Source organism: Pinus tabuliformis, chromosome 1_1, assembly GCF_031772625.1.
Source record: "Pinus tabuliformis cultivar Carrire ecotype Pingquan chromosome 1_1, CPIR1, whole genome shotgun sequence".
Lineage (NCBI taxonomy): Eukaryota > Viridiplantae > Streptophyta > Pinopsida > Pinales > Pinaceae > Pinus > Pinus tabuliformis.
In genome coordinates this window covers 950628345-950647335 of record NC_142297.1, presented here as the reverse complement: position 1 = coordinate 950647335, position 18991 = coordinate 950628345, and the positions used below count along the sequence as shown (strand labels likewise).

The window sequence follows — 18991 nt, the reverse complement described above, 5'->3', positions numbered from 1 at the left end:
AAAAGGTTGATTTGCATGCCAAGAAGTAAAAAACAGTGAGTATATATGATGCAATTATGAATAATGAATTACATGCTTGAATCCTACTAGACATGGGGTCTAGAAAACTAATTGGGATTGCTTCTCATTAATATTAATTAATTCAAAATGTCAAAATACAATAATCAATAATAATTATCCTCAAATGTAACCATTAAGCATATGCTAAAATTGTAAGCACAAAGTTTGGCTAATATCCATTAAACCAACAAAATATCCAAGGGGAATTCAAGCACCTCCAAATCCACACCAAGCACAGTTATCCAATGATGTAATTACATGGATACAACAAAAGCACTCTCTACCTCTCAATGATAACTACGTCCTCCCACAAGTACTTCAACTAGCAAAAGGGTGTGAAGACAAGAACCTCAAAGAAAAAAGAACTACACAATACAAAAATACACTTCATCTCTTCTCTACCTTTATTGAATAAATCTAAGGGAATAACAAAAAAATCCATAGAGAATAGGATTAGAGTGGGAAAAATAAAGATGATAAGAAAAAAATAACCAACAACGAAATCTACGAATTTGAACATGTGTCCACATGTACTCAAATATTAGAGGAAACAAAAAAACCTGGCATGATTGCTTATGCACATCATAAAATGACATTTACTTCTTTAGTAAAAAGGAAGAAAATTCCTACCTCTTTTCTATTGCCCTCTAGAATAAATCCTCTATGTATGGCATTGGGGTTTTGTGCTACACTCTATTCTTACTCTCCAACATTGAAACAAGATTGGATGCAGAGGTAGCAAGTCCCTGCAAACTTAATTGTGTAGGCCAGTATACTACAATGTTGGTGCTTTTTTATACTTCCCCTTTGTAACTCCTAATCAAGTAAAAGAAGAGGCTTTTAGGAAAAGGCACTTGAAGAAGAAATATAATCATCAACTACATAAACGCTGTCTAGCCCTATATTCCATAGTCATGTAAGCCATTGATTCTTTTGAAAAAATTCTAGCAATAAATGATGCAAACAAGGGTGCAGACCAAAATCCATTAAACCAGCGTTAAGGAATAACACGTCGTATTGATATTTGAAGTGAAAGATTGCATCAAGAGCTCCACGATCATGTATCCATGTTGTAATACTATTGCTTTCCATTCTTGGTTGATAATTATTGAGGCACTAATAACATTGTTGATTTTTGTTATAATGCCCTCCATTTGAGACAAATTACAGAAACACTTCTCAACCAGTTTTGTGAAGATTGTAGAAAAACATAATCAACAACGTTAATGAAATAATATTCATGAACATCAAAACTACTTTCACATGGAAATTACATATTATTAGGAATTTCAGCGTAAAAGCAACAAAATACATAAACATCATAATTAAAGATTATTAGGAAGTTCACTGTAAAAGAAACATAAAGTCTACAAACATCACAATTACAGATTATTAGGAAGTCCAATGTAAAAGAAAGACACAGTCTATAAACCATAGAATATAGGGCATATTTTTATCAAAACAACGCATATGAAGTAAAGATCCTACCAGGTACAGAAAATTACAAAAATAGATAGACATGCATGGCTTAAATAATGCAATAGCAAAAAAACCTATAATCAAAGTAAGGCCTCCTCAAATTATGCAATGTTTAGCATACCTGGTAGGCCAACAAATAAACTTGTTTTCCAAGAATTACTTGCATAATGTAGAGGAATGTTGTCTATAGCATCTTCACTTGACTCGCTTTCAACTGGCTTCAATTCATGTATGAGAGAAGCATCAATAGTAGGTGAGAAGCCAAGCCAGGCCAAAATTAAAGAAAAGAACATGTGGCCAATCTAAACAATTGGAAAGCCATGTGTAGTAGAGGGCTCAGGAGATCGTGGTGAGACTCATTCGGTTTGATCCATCATCGTAGGTAAATGCTACTTTCTATCATCAAATGATTGAGCCTTATTGACCTAACATACACTAGGCCAAAATTTAACTATGTTGTTTGCTAACTTTTATTATTCACACAAGAACCAAAGCTAAGTCACTAGAAACCAACAAAACGAATTGAAATATATTCATGGTCTTATGCAATACAACTTATAATACAAGAAAAATGATTATTTATTCTTGATAGGATACATGAAATCAAATCGTGGAGGTTCCATTGATGACAAGTAATCCACCTCTATATTTGTTTTCTTTTTAGGATCTAGTCCTATGTCACGGGGGAACAAGAAGTGGAAATTTTCTTCTCAATCTTCCACTTAAGCAAAATATTGCACAATAGGAGGATGTCTTTGCAAAACTGCTACATCGCATACTTGCAAGATTGGGTGTACTACATATACATTAGAAGATCTTGTAGTGTGTCAATTAAGGTGTTTTATAACTTGTTTGCAATCCACTATTTCATGAGAACACAAAATACATCGAGGTTCAGTACAATTCAAACGAAAACATGCTCAACAATACAACATGCAACTCCAATTTTCTCCACTCAATATCAACGTACAAATATATTCACCAAGTCACTTGCATGTGAGAATCTTGAGGAATTCTAAGTCTCTCTCTTGTACTTCTAAGAGTCTGAATTAATTGAGGGGGGTGCTAGAATATTTACATCATAGTATATGTAAATAAAACAATATATGTAAATAAAACAATGTAAATGAGGTGTTAGGCAGTACCAAACTTACAAGTAGAATACATTTAGCATGTTCTATTAGAAGTCTCAGAACATGTTTGAGATCCTAATATATATGAACTAAGTTAGGGATTTTGTATAAAATATGCATATGCTCCAATGAATAAATCAAGACTGCTAAGTATATATTTGTGTTGTGAAGTTTTGTATCCTACACCAATATGGAATAGGTATTGTTATCCAACTGAAAATTAATGTACATGTCAAAGACAAAATCAACAAGAGAAAGATATTTCTATGAATTTTTCAGGAACAATTGCTACACTACATATCTTTGAATTCCCCAGTGTGTAAATATATTACTATATTTAAAGCTTTAACATATTATAGGATGAAAATCATACCTCCCTAGTTAATGCAGAGCTTCTCTTCCATAGATAATGAGAGAATATGCCCTTATGGATGATGTATTTTACTATTTTTCTGCCTATTTTCATTCACTTGCAACGCTAATTGGAGTGATAAAGCTCTACGCTGTGCTAACATTCAAAGATTTACACAACTATATAAATCATCTACAAGGACATGAGACAATAGATCCAAACTCCTAGTAGGAACCTTTATGGATCATGCTAAGAAGGACAGTTTGACATTTCATCGCTAATTATTAACTGCCAGAGTAGAGGTATTGATGTTGGATGGTAGTAAAAACATTCCATCTATCTACGTCTTTTATGAGATTTTTCTAGGTTAATTCCTAAGTTAAAGCAACAAATCTTTGTGATCTCATAGTCAATGTTGCAATGCAAATATTATTTTTGGGAATCTATCACTGAGGGTCCAAAAATAAACTAATCATAAATGTTGAGGAAAATATTGGAAGTTGGTCACTTGTAGATATAAGTTATGAAATCATTGATGAGTCTATTTTCTTCTAAAACTAAATAAGAGTTAAAAATTAATGGAGGAATGTCAACACACCACTAAAAAAATGATTATGATGGAATGGTCATTTTTCCAAAATTCTAAGAAAAGTTATGCCAGATATAAACCACGCTACATCTAGTTATTCACTAGCAAAACAAAATTTCAAAGGTAAATTAGATGGTCTCTTGTACTAACTATTGTGAACCTCAATGAACTCGAATTCTTTGGGCTTGTGGTGTTTTCAGTATCCGATTTTTCCTTGTCAACACTTAAGAATTTTACTTCCATATACAACTTTCATATAAGGTAATGTTCCATCTACAACTTTGATATAAGTTAATGTGGCTGTGATTTTTAGTATCTTCACTAATCTTTACCTTCGTGGTGTTTCTAATTTTTGAGGTGCATATAACCCTTTCAACTATAGTATTTAATCTCGACACATTTAAGCTTTGATATGTGGAGAGGATGAAGGTTTCCTTGAGAAAAAAGAATATGGAACCTTGTGAATGATGCAAGTCACAAGAGCAAGATAATTATGTGGTTGATATGTTGCCATATTAGGTTCAGTACGAATTCAAACACAAATATGTTCAACAATACAACATGCAACTCCAATTTCTCCACTCAATGTCAACATGCAGATATCTTCATGAAGTCACTTGCATGTGGAAATCTTGAGGCATTCCAAGTGTCTCTCTCATGTACTTATATGATTTTGAAATTATTGAGGGGGGTGATAGAATAATTACATCATAGTATATTTAAATAAACCAATGTAAATGAAGTGTTGGGCAGTACAAACATATAAGTAGAATACATTTATTCCATTCTATAAGAAGTCGATTAATAACTTTGAGATCTTAATCTATATGAACTAATTTAACTATTTTTTATAAAATATGCATATAATCTAATGAATAAATCAAGATGGCTAAGTGTATATTTTTGCTATGAAAATTTGTATTCTACACCAATATGGAATAGTTATTGCTAGCCAACTGCAAAGTATTGTGCATGTCAAAGACAAAATCAACAAGAGGAAGCTATTTCTATGAATTTTGGGGCACAATTGCTACACTACCTATCTTTGAATGCCCCTTGTGTAAATGTATTACTATATTTAAAGCTCTAGCATATTATATGACTAGAAGAATACTTCCCTATTTAATGCAGAGCTTCTCTTCCATAGGTAGAGAGAGAATATGCCCTTATGGATGATGTAATTTACTATTTTGCTACCTACTTTTAGTCACTTGCACCTCTAATTGGAATGATTAAGCTATACACTATGTCGGCATTCAAATTTTACACAGGTATATAAATCATCTACTAGGACTATGAGACAATGGAACCACACTCCTAGTAGACACCTTTATGGAGCATGCCAAGAGATATAATTTGACATTTCATCGCTAATTTCTTAATAGACAGAGCAGAGGGATTGACCTTGGATGGTAGTAAAAACATACAATCTACCTACGTCTTTTATGAGATTTTTGTAGGCAACTATCTGAGTTAAAGCAACAAAGCCATGTGATCTGAGAGTCAACGTTGCAAATATTGTTTTGGGGAATCTATCTATAAGTGTTTAAAAATAAACTAATCATAAATGTTGGGGAAAATATTGGAAGTTATTGAAAATTATTGGTCGACATATACTTGGCCTAAAAACCTCGAAAAATATCAGAAACATTGGCAACTTGAAAAGCTTGGAAAAAATGAAATTACTGGCATAAATGCAATATATTTTGAGAGAAATCCAAGATATTTGTAACATTGCTCCGAATCGATAAATTATTAGATGGAACCCTTCGAAAGGTGTCAAGAAATTATATGGTTGTTGGTGAGCTAAGCATTTTCACTATTACTCCACAAATGTATACATCTTAATCTGGATTGTATATTTTTTGCAATTCCATCAAATCCAAAATTCTTTTTGCTAGTTTTCAAGCTAGAAATGTTAGTTTCTCTTGTTATTTTGAGTGGCTGAACAACAATTCAATTTGTAGGTCATATGGACTATAGGATAACCAAATTTTATTTGACGAATATTTTCTAGAGGGAAAATATTGACAAATTATCTCCTTTAATTCTGCAAGCATATATTTCTCCACCATCTCCAAACCCCTTGGGTATACATTTCAATAAGGATATTGATTTTAGGACTTTCATTCTTTCCCTTATTTTATAAGACATATCTCTTCTATAGGTATGTTTTTATTTTTAATTTATTAATTTAGAGTACTTTATAACTGGGGTGCTGACATAAGCACATAAGGAATGCTACACTGAATAAGCAAGGCATTTAAGTTCTTCATTATTAGACATATATAAGACAAACTCCCTCCTTGTCCCTAATCATAGCACCCTAAATATCAGGGACTCAATGGGACTCCAGAGAGAACATGGGATGTCATAAGGGACATCAAACATTATCACAGGAAAATCAAATATAGAGTTTAGGGTCTAGATAATTAGATATCATCTTTAGCTTGCAAATCCCACAATATTCTAATGTCCCCTCCCTACTTGTAAAATCTAATATGCCCTTCACTCAAGAGTTCAAAGTGTTCATTGGTTTGGTTAGTCACTGCTCTTCAATACCAAAAAAATCAGTATAAGGACAATTTATTTATAGATATAATTTATAAAATCATTGATGAGCCTATTTTCTTCAGAAACTAAATAAGAGTTGAAAATTAATGGGGGAATGCCAACACACCATTAACAAACTGATTGAGGTGGAATGGCCATTTTTCCAAAATTCCGAGAAAAATTATGCCAGATCTATATATAAATCACATTATCATTTGTCTTGTAGGCTACATCTGATTATTCATTAGCAAAAAAAAAAGAAGCAAAGGTACATTTTATTGTATCTTTTACTGAATATGGTGAACCTTAATGAACTTGACTTAGACAGAGAAATCAAAAGAAGAGAGAAATTCGTCCATGAACAACTTCTACAATCAAAACACCATGAGAATAGAGGCATACCAGTAAAATGAGCGTTCATGGACCAAGGACCGAGGGCAGAGCATTGTATTTTATCACACCAAAAAATTACATTTATCACATTTAGTAATTTAAACATGTTGACAACTATGTTACAAAGTGCCACATATTTAATTTGTATTATTAAAATGTATAAGATATAATCTATTTTTTCTTTGTTTATGCATTTATATGTACTACATGTCCTCAACAAACGTCATATATGTGTGACATGTTGTCAACATGCATTGGAATTCCCATGCAGGAGGGCAACAATGGTCTCACACCTGCAGTTACATTTGATGCAATGCATTCCTTTCAAGCATCTTTATCATCACCCAACACCCAGGCGAGAGCCTAGTTGAATCGACAAGCCTTTGTCTATTCTCAAAGTGGCTCTACTTTCTACTCCATGTCTAGATGTGGAACTGTTCACTCTAAATCTTTATATGCATCCGCATCTACGTCCACCTCTAGGGTATCACTGTTGCTTTCCCTGAGAATTGGGGATATTATGCGGTGGTGCCAGCTATATTATATCTTTTGTTGTATGTGCCTCTCCCATTTCTTTAGATACTGATACATCTAGCAAAGCAAGCACCATATCTACCTACTTACATACCAATTTTAGTTTAATCAATACCTAACGATTCAAACGGAAGAGGCTATTTTAGTCTTGATCTGACTTGGGCAAGTAGAGCTCTTTCCTAAGAAAGTAGGGCCTGGGCTAGGGATAATAACCGAAGCTTATCCAAGGGGCTTATGAATGAGGTGCATTTCAATGTTTTTATCAATCAACTTAGGGTATGATGATGTATTTCTGCATACTAACTCAAGTAAGGGTGGCCTTGGTGTTACTACTATGGCACAGAGATGGATTATTGAATCCCTATTGTTCATAAAGAATACATGCCCCTTCCTTCTTGCCTTCCCTTAAGAGGGATCCCTAGCCCATATATGTACCAAGAATAGGGATAAAATGGCATTCATCTCCACTTCCCGTCCCCACATTCCATATATATGGGGCATACACGAAGTAGGGATACCTGTAGTTCAAGCTCTCTAAAGAATGGGACAATGGCTTCTTCCTTCTTATTAACCAACGCAATGTTGTTAGGTATTTATTGACCCTTGAAAAAATCGTGTTTTCTTGATTCCACAACTTAAATACACCTTATTGGTGTGCCTTCCCCTGTATCTCTCAAAATTCCTAAATCATTGCGCGAAAAAACTATAACAATGGGAAGATTTGAGTAATTTGCAGTGTAGTCATGTTGTTAATTTATTGGTAAAGCGACTTCACTCCTTATGGCAGGCATTTTGATTTCATGGATTTCATCTATTTTTTGACATCAAAAAAGTCAAATAAAGGAGTAATAGTAACACAAAAGGAGGGGATTGAGGTGTAGATAAGGGTTTTTGGTCCTTTGCAAATGACCAAGGTCAAGTGCTTTATCAAAATATGCATCTCAATAGGAGGATGCCAGATAGCTTTGCAGAATCTAGAATTGTTCCTGGAAATGATGTCATTTGGGATATGCATTCCCCCAAAATGTTTCTCAGCAAGGAACTATTGAGGGAACCTAAACCAAAAATCGATCTAGTCATTTAGCAACTGCATTCTTAGCAAATCTATTATAATTCCATGTAGGTTTTAATTTGATAGATTCAATATCCATCCATCTAGAAGCTTCATCTATCAAACATGGCACTATCATTCCAAACTTCTCTATAACTTAATGTCAAATTCACATCGGCACCAAGCTATACCCTAACATCAATAACCCTAGAAATTATACCTTGACATCAATAATTTAAGAAACTCTTTTAAAAAAACTAATAAATGCTTTTAAAACAACTTTTAAGGAGTTTACAGAAATCACATAAAATATTGATCAAGAAAAAAAACACAAAACACCGGATGACAATTGAAAATTACATCTCAAACCACTCAATGCAAAAAAACGAAGCATAAAAGTTCTTTTATATTTAAAGTTATTCTATTCATCTTTATTTACAGGCATGAACTAGGAGAAAAGATATCTCGTAAAAGTCCAAAAATAGTTTACCCTATCTCTTCATTTATGGTTTTTTTTTCTCAATGAACAAGACAGTCAACAACTACTCCATCTACTATATCTGATGCAGCGTACATATTTATCCCCTTAAACCACACGTGTTTCTGAGAAAAGAGTTTGTTAGGATCTCTACCATGTCCTCACAATGTCTGCATACACATGCACAAAACCTCCATGTATCATTTAGCTCAGTCGTCGCAAATGAGAATTGACCGACTGTTTGGATTTGGCATGTTCAAGGCCAAATTCTGGTAACAGAAAGTGCAACCTCTCATTCTGATATAAAAGCAAAACTCAATGAATAAAGTGGGTGAAGAAAAGACAATAACAAGCCTCTCGAGTATCACTATAGATAACAGACTGTCAAAAGGTTCCCGTGTACCTACATTTGCATAGTTGCATAGTTTTCTGGATAATTAGGCTGCTGAGATGAAGTTTGTCAGGTCTGAGTTTGATATAAAGAAGATGTTGAAGGAGGTACACATTATGGACCTGATGATTGAGAGAAGCTTGCAGAGGGGAATGCTAGTGGTGGAAGTCCTGATGGGGTCCGCTTAAATTGATCCACTCGACCTAAATTCCTTATTGCAACAATTCATCCGCCACAGCCAATGCGATATCTGCATATTAAGCTCGGTAGTCTCATTTATTTACTGTGTAAGAAAATTCAACTAGAATAAACCTGGAAAAACGCAAATTGAAAAAACATCACAAAAATGCAAAGATATTATATTACATGCGCGGGTGATAGATTAACTAATGTATGGGCATCACCACCTTAAATCCTCTTTCTAATCATGCTTTTGTCAGAATTTCCAATATCTTTCAATACGCGGATTCAATACCAAACAAAAATTATTTGAGTAGCCGACCAAGATATTCATTCACTTAAGTTAAGACAAACACATTTTTATTAGTATTATAAAACAAACAAAAGAGGGTTTCACAAAGAACCAAAAGAGGGCATCCTGATTGTCCTTATTGATACTCCCCACGCACAAAAATTATAAACAGTAAGGTAGCTAGCTATATAATGTACCCTGGTTATGTTTAAAATATACTATGTATGACCTTACATTCATCTCATTTTGCCAACATCATCCTGACAAACTCCTCATAGTTGACTTGACCATCTCCATCAACATCAGCCTCACGGATCATCTCATCAACTTCTTCGTCAGTTAGTTTTTCTCCCAAGTTGGTCACCACATGTCGCAGCTCTACTGCAGATATGAAACCATTTTGATCCTTGCCAAAAAACTTGAAGACCTCTTTCAACTCTCCCTTTGAGTCAGTATCCTTCATCTTTCAATCCATGAGATTCAGGAACTCTGGAAAATCAATTGTCCCATTTCCATAACCATCAACTTCACTGATCATGTCAAGAGTTCCGCTTCAGTTGGATTCTATCCTAAAGAGCGCATAACAGTGCCCAATTCCTTGGTGGTAATGCATCCATCACCATTTTTGTCAAACAGACTGAAAGCCTCCTTGAACTCTGCGATCTGATCCTCGGTCAACTGCTTCGCCATTTTCACTCGATAGTCGGATCGAAATGGGTAAAGGAAAATCGATTAGCTTCACAAAAATACTCAGCCTTAGCCTTAATATCCTCCACTTTATCATCAATGTTGGTAATAAACTCTAGTCCGTTAGATCAGTCAAGGTGATGGACGGTTGTGGATGGCCAAACGATATAAAGACACACACATATGTATCATGCTAAATATGATCAACATATATATAAGTGGGTATGCAATCTAATAGACAAATTTAGTAAACCAAAACCGATTATCCGGAAAAAACAGGAGCCAAAACAAAAGTAGGATAACCCAACAACAAAACTACCCAGACATATTCATCTCATGCTCAATTTCACTAAACTACAACACTATGTCTTGTTCTATAGGTTATTTTCATGATTTAATTCAACACACTAGGCTGTCAGAATCGAATCTAGGACCAAATTAAACCCTAGAAGAACCCAATTGTAGAAATTTTATTTCGAAGTCTAGAGATTTGATACTTAGAAAAATAAGCATCCTTCGTCTAGTGCAATACCAAAAAATTCTCAAAGAAAAAACGCACAATTCCTTCTGGAGGCAGAGCTCAGTGTGATGTGGCAGGAACCTACTTCAAATTGAAGAGATAACCCTGTTGAAGATCAAGTTAAAAATTAATTCTCAAAGATCTGCGTTTCAAAGTATGGACTATGAGCAGATCCAGTGATTTTGATGCCAATTTCAGCAATCCGACGGTAATCTGAAACATGCAAATGCTCCCGCTCGTCCCCGTTTTCACTCTGGCTCATGGTTTTCACTAGCAAAGAAATATGAACAGGGGATGTAAAAAAATTAATTTAATAGATGTTTGACATCCGTTGCCTCCAAAATTTAATTTAGTATTTGTTTGACATTTGATTTAGTATAAGCGCGGGGTTTGAAAATGGAAATGATTCCAGTAAAATGTCAAAAACATTCATGTCATAATAGGTTATGATAGTGACTTTAGTGTGTTAAATCAAAGAAAAAATGTTTGACCCTTTTACTTACCATTTTGGTTAAAAATTAATGATAACTAGCATATCTTTGAAGTAGGGGTTGAAACTCACAAGTGAATTTCTAAATACAAGAAAAGTGTGTTGGATGGTTGTTGGATTGTCATAGTTGAATGTACGTTAAAGAATTTTCTAGGAGAAACCATGTTTTCATTTGTAAGTAAAATCAATTAAAGGTTAAATATTGATAATGTTTGAGAATATGGTTGAGAACTTGGTGTGGGTATTTCAAATGCACATATGACCATAAAGAATATTACAATCTTGATCATTTTATGAAAAGAAAAATTCTAAGAGAATAATGATTCCATGATTGCCATTTGATTACTTGACAATGTATGATCAATTAAAAAAAAGAATCAGCCTTCACCAAGTCCATTTATTTTTTCTACATTTTAGTAGTTCGAGGAGATAGAGCAATGGGTTGTTGGATTAAGAATAAATAGGTAGTGATGATACTTTGTCATGAACATAAATGAATACTTGTGTTTACCATATATGTGATGTCTACGTTGTTTCCATATAGGTCTACCATGTGAAGTCCATGTCACCTCCTAGCCCACATTATAGACATTTGTGGGCTAGAATGAATCTATCTACTTCAATTTTCATTAGTTTGGGAAAATGAATTTTTTCCTCTGTATGTATAAATGATAAATTTGAAATATAGAATGAAAAATTTGATCATCTTTCACATCAATATTTTCCTAATAATATCTCTACTCTAAAAATCTTGCTTGCTTATGTGGGAAATCACTATGCTACTTAACCTATAACATATGCAAAAAAACTCAAGCAATGCCATGTTTTAGCTTTTTATATGATACATAAAGAGGGTGTGAATCCTAAAACAACTTGAAACATGCTAGAAAATGCATGAAATAACCAAAACCATAAGAAACAAGACATATCTATATGAAATGTGAAAGATTGAGGAGGGCATTAATCACACAAAGCAAGATTGTGTTGAAAAATGCATGAAATTTACCATTTGTAATGGACAACAAAGTAATTTTTTGTGTGCAACTCTTTTTTGAGGACTTGTGCCAACATATCAAGATGGACTACTACTAAATGTTCCTTCTTTCTTCTATTATCTTTGATATTTTAGTTATTAAAATTTCTTTGGCCTTCATAATTACATACCCAAAATAAGTTAGTTATATCAAGGTTTTTGTGCTAAAAAATATACTCTTCACATTACTATGGAAGAGATCCTTTACATCATTCTACTACATGTACGAATTGCATCAATTAAAATTAGAATAATTGATATGGTTCTAATAATGAAATATATAAACTACAATATGTAACACAAATGTTTTTGATTCTAGATATTATCAACAAGTGAAAAAATCAAGATTGATATAACCTTGCAAGATGGACAAAGTTTTATATAGATTGAGCCCCTTTGCATGGGTGGTACCAAGGATCTTTGTAGGAATCACAATGAATACTTAGATAAATTCAATGAAAAACTTTTGAATTTCATTAGTCTCTTTGGGAGGAGATAAATTCAACAATTGTTTATCTAGCAACTTTGTCTTCCTTATATAGTGAAATGGCTAATTAGGTACACTACAACTTTTTTTCCCTTAGAATAACAAAGGTGTAGACAATTAGTTCCAAGAATAAAGTTGCATTGATTCACAAATTTTAAGCAAGCTTCATGAACCATCAAACATGGATGTAAGGAGAAGCAGTGGTCAAATTTTAGACTTTGAAGAAGAGATTTGACAAGTACCACATACACAATTAGCATTTAATATACCTTTCAAAATGGAGTGTAGGATCATATATTTAGTCCCCCTAGTGAAAGAGTTATGATCAAAATGGAGTCTAGGATCACATATTTTATGTCGTCTAGTGAAAGAGTTACAATCATATATGAACCTAGACATAAATGATGTAAGACAAAATAAATTTAGGACAAAGTAACCTTTGTATTACTCAAACAACATAATAATGTTAATGTTCTAATCTTACATGCAATACAACATTAGGCAACATTATAACTTTATCACTTTAACTACTTTTTCATTTCTCATAATCTCTCATGACAAAATAGTGACAAGCATCCCCACTTAAAAGAATTTTGGACAAGACCACATTTAATGAGTTCTAGTAGATATAGGATAAAAGTGGAGATGTCACATAAGGTGTCCTTTCACCTAAATTCATTTAAACATGTAACTACCATAATGACTTATCTATCTAAATAAGTTAGAAGGCACAAAGGCATAGTCTAACCTATAAATGAAATGGCATTTTCAGAGCATTTTGTTTTGGTTAATTTTAACCAAAATTTGGGTGATATTTCTAAAAACTCAAGTCTAAGTTGTTTAATTTGTACAATTTGAGTGCCTCAGAGGTTTTCCAAGGTGTTGAATCCATTTATGCATTCAAAAATGTATATTAAACAATAAAAAATCACCATCTTACTTGAAATTGTATTGCTAGATTTTGGTGAAAAAGTATACTTCGTCTATAAGTTAGACTACGCCATATAGAAATGATGAACACATTCCATATCAAATCCATATATATATATATATGGAGTTGATATGGAATGTGTGTGTGATTTATCACATGCTTAATCTAACTAATAAATGAAATTGTTTTTTTTGCTGGAATCGAGCAATACAATTTTGAGCAAGATTGTGATTTCTTATTGCTTAAAATTCACCTTTGAATGTATAAATGGATTCAACACCGTAAAATACCCTTGAGGTACTCAAACTTTGCAAATTAAACAACTGAAACTTATTTTTAAAAATCTCTACAGGATTCTCGGCAAAATTGACAAGAAAAAGTGTTTGGAAAATGGCTATTTCATCTATTAGTTAGACTAGTTGAGCAAGATTATGATTTCTTATTGCTTAAAATTCACTTTTAAATGTATAAATGGATTCAACACCCTTAAAAACCCTTTAGGCACTCTAAATTTTCAAATTAAACAACTTAAAGTTGTGATTCTTAAAAATTTCAACAAGATTCTGAGAAAAATTGACAAGAAAAAGTGTCTGGAAAAAGGTCATTTCATCTATTATTTAGACTACACTTGAATGTATAGATGGAGTCAACACCCTAAAAAACCCTTTAGGCACTCTAACTTTGTAAATTAAACAACTTAAAGTTATGATTCTTAAAAATCTCTACAAGATTCAAAACTGACAAGAAAATGTGTCTAGAAAAGGTCATAATATTAATCTCTCTCTCTCTCTCTCTATATATATATATATACATATATATACATATATATACATATACATATATATATATATATATATATATATATATATATATATATATATATATTATATATATATATATATATATATATACATATATATATATATCTATCTATATATAGATATAGATATAGATATAGATATATAGTGTAAATGATTTTTTAATTTCACAAATAGAAACTTTTTACAATGAAATGTAAACTTTAACAATTCAAAGTAAGAGGGAAACTCATGATTTTAAAAATGAAAATATTAAAAGGTGTCATCTAATTTACAAATGAGAAATAAGGTTTTTTTGGGCCATTTTTCGCTTTATACAAAACTCCAATTATGACTAAAATAAAAAGAGATGAAGAATACAAATTTTGATTTGATTTCAGCCCCTTAAATTGACATTGATCTACAATATCTACATTTATTAAAAAAGACATTTGCTAAAATGTAAATATAAATATGACATGCAAAAATGAAAACATTCAAATGTTTGTTTAATTTATAAATTACAATTAAACTTTTAAATAAAGTACAAATTAGAATTAGATTTTTTGAAATCAAATACTTCAAAATATATATTTTTTAAATCGTATAAAATTGCATGACAAAGAGTGACAACAAGTTCCATTGCATGCCAAGGAGTGTCAGAGAGTACTAGGGAAACACAAGAGAGAACTAGGTCAAAATGCATGGAAATGAATGAATATGAGGGTGTGATAAGGAGTGTAAGCACCAATGCCTGGAGGTGACCTAGAATGGATTGATTGATATTGAATAACTAAGGGAATAAGGTGTCATGGAGGAAGCACATGCACTAAAGAGGGGAAAATAGGATTTGAATAAAAATGCAATAATTAAGAAGTGGTGGGTGAATAGAACGAAGGGGATTCATCACAATACTATGGTAATGAAGAGGAGTATTAGTGAGGATGGAAACATAGAGGCATGAGTAAAAGCGTTCAAAAGGTTTCAAAGGTGTTGAGAGAATTACCAAACATTTGTTCAAAGAGGGGGATATAATAATTAGATAGTTCCCGGAGAGAAGAATAGGTGGGGAGAATATGTCTAGAAATTTGGAAGAGAAAAGATAAGTGATGGCACAAGGAGGTGAGCATGTTCATTTAGGTGGATCATGATTGTCCAAAAGGAAGCCTTAGTTTGTAAGGTATTAATTAGCCTATGTAGAGAGATATTGTCACAAAGGAAGAAGAGGAAGAAACACTTGGTAATGTGTTCTAATTGTTTGAGCTAGAGGAAGGTCAAGTAGTATACATGCTACAACCTAAGAAAAGTGGATCCAATCTAAACCAACCCCCCTATGAATTTTAAAATCCTAGAGGTAGTCCCAACTTTTTCTTCTACTTTTGACTTGAAAGCACCTTTTCTTAGTAGTTTGGGGTATAGTAGTAGTGAAAAACAAAATGAAGGTGGGAATACAAGTAGAAGAAGTGGCATATGTTATTCTTGAATTTTAGTTCAAGTGGGGGAGTAGGCTTGATTATTCAAACAAGTCCATAAGGTTTTATCTTGGTGAATAATCCAGCCAATGATATGGTTATAGTAGTTCCAAGATCTTTATGAAGGGTGCTAGATTATAAGTTGATAATGTTCCTAACCACATTACAGGGGAATCTTCTCTAATGGTGCATGAAGTTCATATACATTGATCCCTAGGGTGTAACTAATACCTTGGATGAATTAAAGGTGGAATTTATAGCTAAGTTCTAGAGGCTAAACATTGAACAACAAATTTTCACTAAGATAAAGGATATTAAGAAAATGGTTGAGAAAGTTCTTAGGAGTATGATGAAAAATTACAAAAATCGATCAACAAACTTTCCTATACTATCCATGAAACTCAACACAAAGAATGAATCATTCAAAGTTTGTTGCTCTTTAATAGTGTACCATTAATGCAATAGTCATGGGTGACATAGAGAGATGCCTTATCTTAGGCCATGAAGATAGAATCTTGTAGGGTGAACATCCATTCTACTAAAAATTGTCATGCTTGGTAGGATCTAATCACTATCATCATCTTCCTTAGATTTAAACTTCTTTGTCTCAACTTCAATATTTTCTTCCTCATCATCCTTGTTACAGTCAGAAAGGATTTACCTAGAATCTTCCTACAGATATTTAACAGATTAAGAAAATCTTACAAAAATATTGATAAAAACTCTTTATCAAAAAGATTTAGTGATGAGTATCAATATCATAGTCCAAAGAAGAGTCCTAGTGGGGGTTTGGAGTCACGGGTTAAGGGTCACATGTTAAGAGGATAAGGAGTTAGGGCTTAGGGGGTTCATGGATTTTAGGTTAGGGGTTAGTGGCTTAAGGTTTAATGGGTCAAGGGGTTAATGGGTTATGATTTATGAGTGTATGAGTTAAGGGATTATGGCTTGGGGGTTAAGGGGATAGGGAATTTACTGGTTATGGGTTAAGGGGATATGGAATTTACTGGTTATGGGTTAAGGGATTATGAGTTGTGAAAATGGGGCCCACAATCCCCTTATCACTACTATTGTGGGTTGATCCCCTATCAATTTCTCTCATTTCCTTCCCTCTAGGCCCCTTAGCCCATTTGACATTAGGTCATAAGTTTCCTTCTCATTCTCTAATTCTAGGATTATAGATCTTACTAAACCATGCTTGGACCTCCCCTTGCCCCATTCAATACACAACAAGATACCCATCCCACCTTTTTGGTCATACCATTCAACTTCTCCTAATGTTATGAACCCCCAAATTTGGTCCCAATACCCCTACAACTACACCCTTGGGACCCCTTGGCTAAGGGATTAAATGCATTAGGGTTTATGGGTTGTGATAAGAGAGACTCTAATCCCCTTATTGTCCAGGTGCTAGGGTGTGCCAATGCATGCCAAAGAGTGTTAGGGAGTGCTAGGGAGACACAAGGGAGCACCAGTTTCAAATGCATGGAAATGAATGAATAAGAGTGTGTGACAAGGGGTGTTAGTGAGTTCCAGGTTTATTAAAGAGGGAGTGAAAAGGTATGCTAGGTAGTGCCAAGGAATGCTAGAGTGTCAGGGTGGCATGCCAAGATGTGCCAGGTGTTAGGGGGTGTCAATGTGTTCCAAGGAGTGTTAGGGAGTTCCATGGAAACACAAGGGAGAACTAGTTCAAAATTCATGGAAATTAACATATAAGATTGTGTGATAGGGAGTGTCAGTGACTTTCAAGCACTGTGCTAAGGAGCGAGTGACAAGGCTATATGCTAGGCAGTGCCAAGGCATGCTAGAGTGACAGGGCATGTTAGGGAGTGGTAGGGTGTGTTGGGGAGTGGAAAAGCATGTCAAGGAATGTAGGGGGTGTTAACACGTGCCACATAGTTCCAAGGGATTTTTAGACGTGCAAGGTGTTATGGCATGTCAAGATGTAAATTATATTATTTCTTAGTTGTTTTATGGCCACAGTTGGATGTGAGCCTTGACTTGGTAACTTGTAACTTTTTAAGTGGGATAAGATGAAATTGGACATGAGCAGCCTAAGATGAGTTATAGTCATTTCTTAGGTGAACAAGGCATAATCTAGTTGTAGTAATTAGAACTTGCTCAAGTTGTTTTAGTCAAGGAAGGACTTGGTTGGGTTCCCAAGTCCCAAAAAAAGTAAGGGTAGCTATGAGGGCATGATAGCTAAGGAGTGCCAGGGCATGTCAAGGAATGAAAATGCATGCTAACACATGGCAGATAATGTCAATTAATACTTAAAAGTGTTAGGGAGTGCTAGGGAATCACAAGGGATAACTAGGTCAAAATGCATGGAAATGAACGAATACGAGTGTGTGCCAAGGAGTGTCAACGAATTCTAGGTGTCCCAAGGATGAAGTGTGTTAGGAGATGTTCATAATAGGACTTGTAGGAGGAAATCTTATGGTTGTAAGGGGTGTAGGTTTTAACCCTGTACAGAAATTACCTACATACGAATTCTAAAACACAGAAAATAAGCAATGTGAGAGCATAACACATAAAACACATATACACAGAGATTTTCCCCTGGATCCCAAAACCGAGACTGCCAACTTGATTTTTTTATTATGTTCCTTTCAATGATATAATACATATTTATACATGTCGAAGCATCCAATACCATGGACTGAAAACCATCGCGTCCAATACCATGGACCGAAAACCATTGCGTCCAAAAAACATGTGCGAAAATCATGCACAAAACCATAGGTGGGTCTGCCCAACCTAACATAGGGTCCAAAACCAAAATTTTCTGGGACGCTACCCCAGACCCCATAAAGTGGGGTTATGGGTGCCCCTCAAACCCCCTGTTAACTACGTGGAAAGAATATAACACAACCCAACATTCTCCCACTTGTTGTTTTCTTTCCACAGGGGGCCACAAGAGAGCTTAGTCATTTTTCCAGCCCTGAAATGCCCATTGTCTCTCTACACCAAGAGAACTTCTCAAAGCTCACAAATTTTGTTAATGCATCTGTAGTATTCTTCAAAGTGTCCACCTTTACCAGCAACACCTTTTTGTCTTCTATCATATCCCTCACAAAGTGATACTGAAC

At 33.9% G+C, this 18991-nt stretch overlaps 1 pseudogene; it reads right to left on the bottom strand.

Annotated features, from left to right (window-relative positions):
* Positions 1–9721: 9721 nt before the first annotated feature.
* Positions 9722–10175, bottom strand: LOC149217646 (calmodulin-like; annotated as a pseudogene).
* Positions 10176–18991: the final 8816 nt, after the last annotated feature.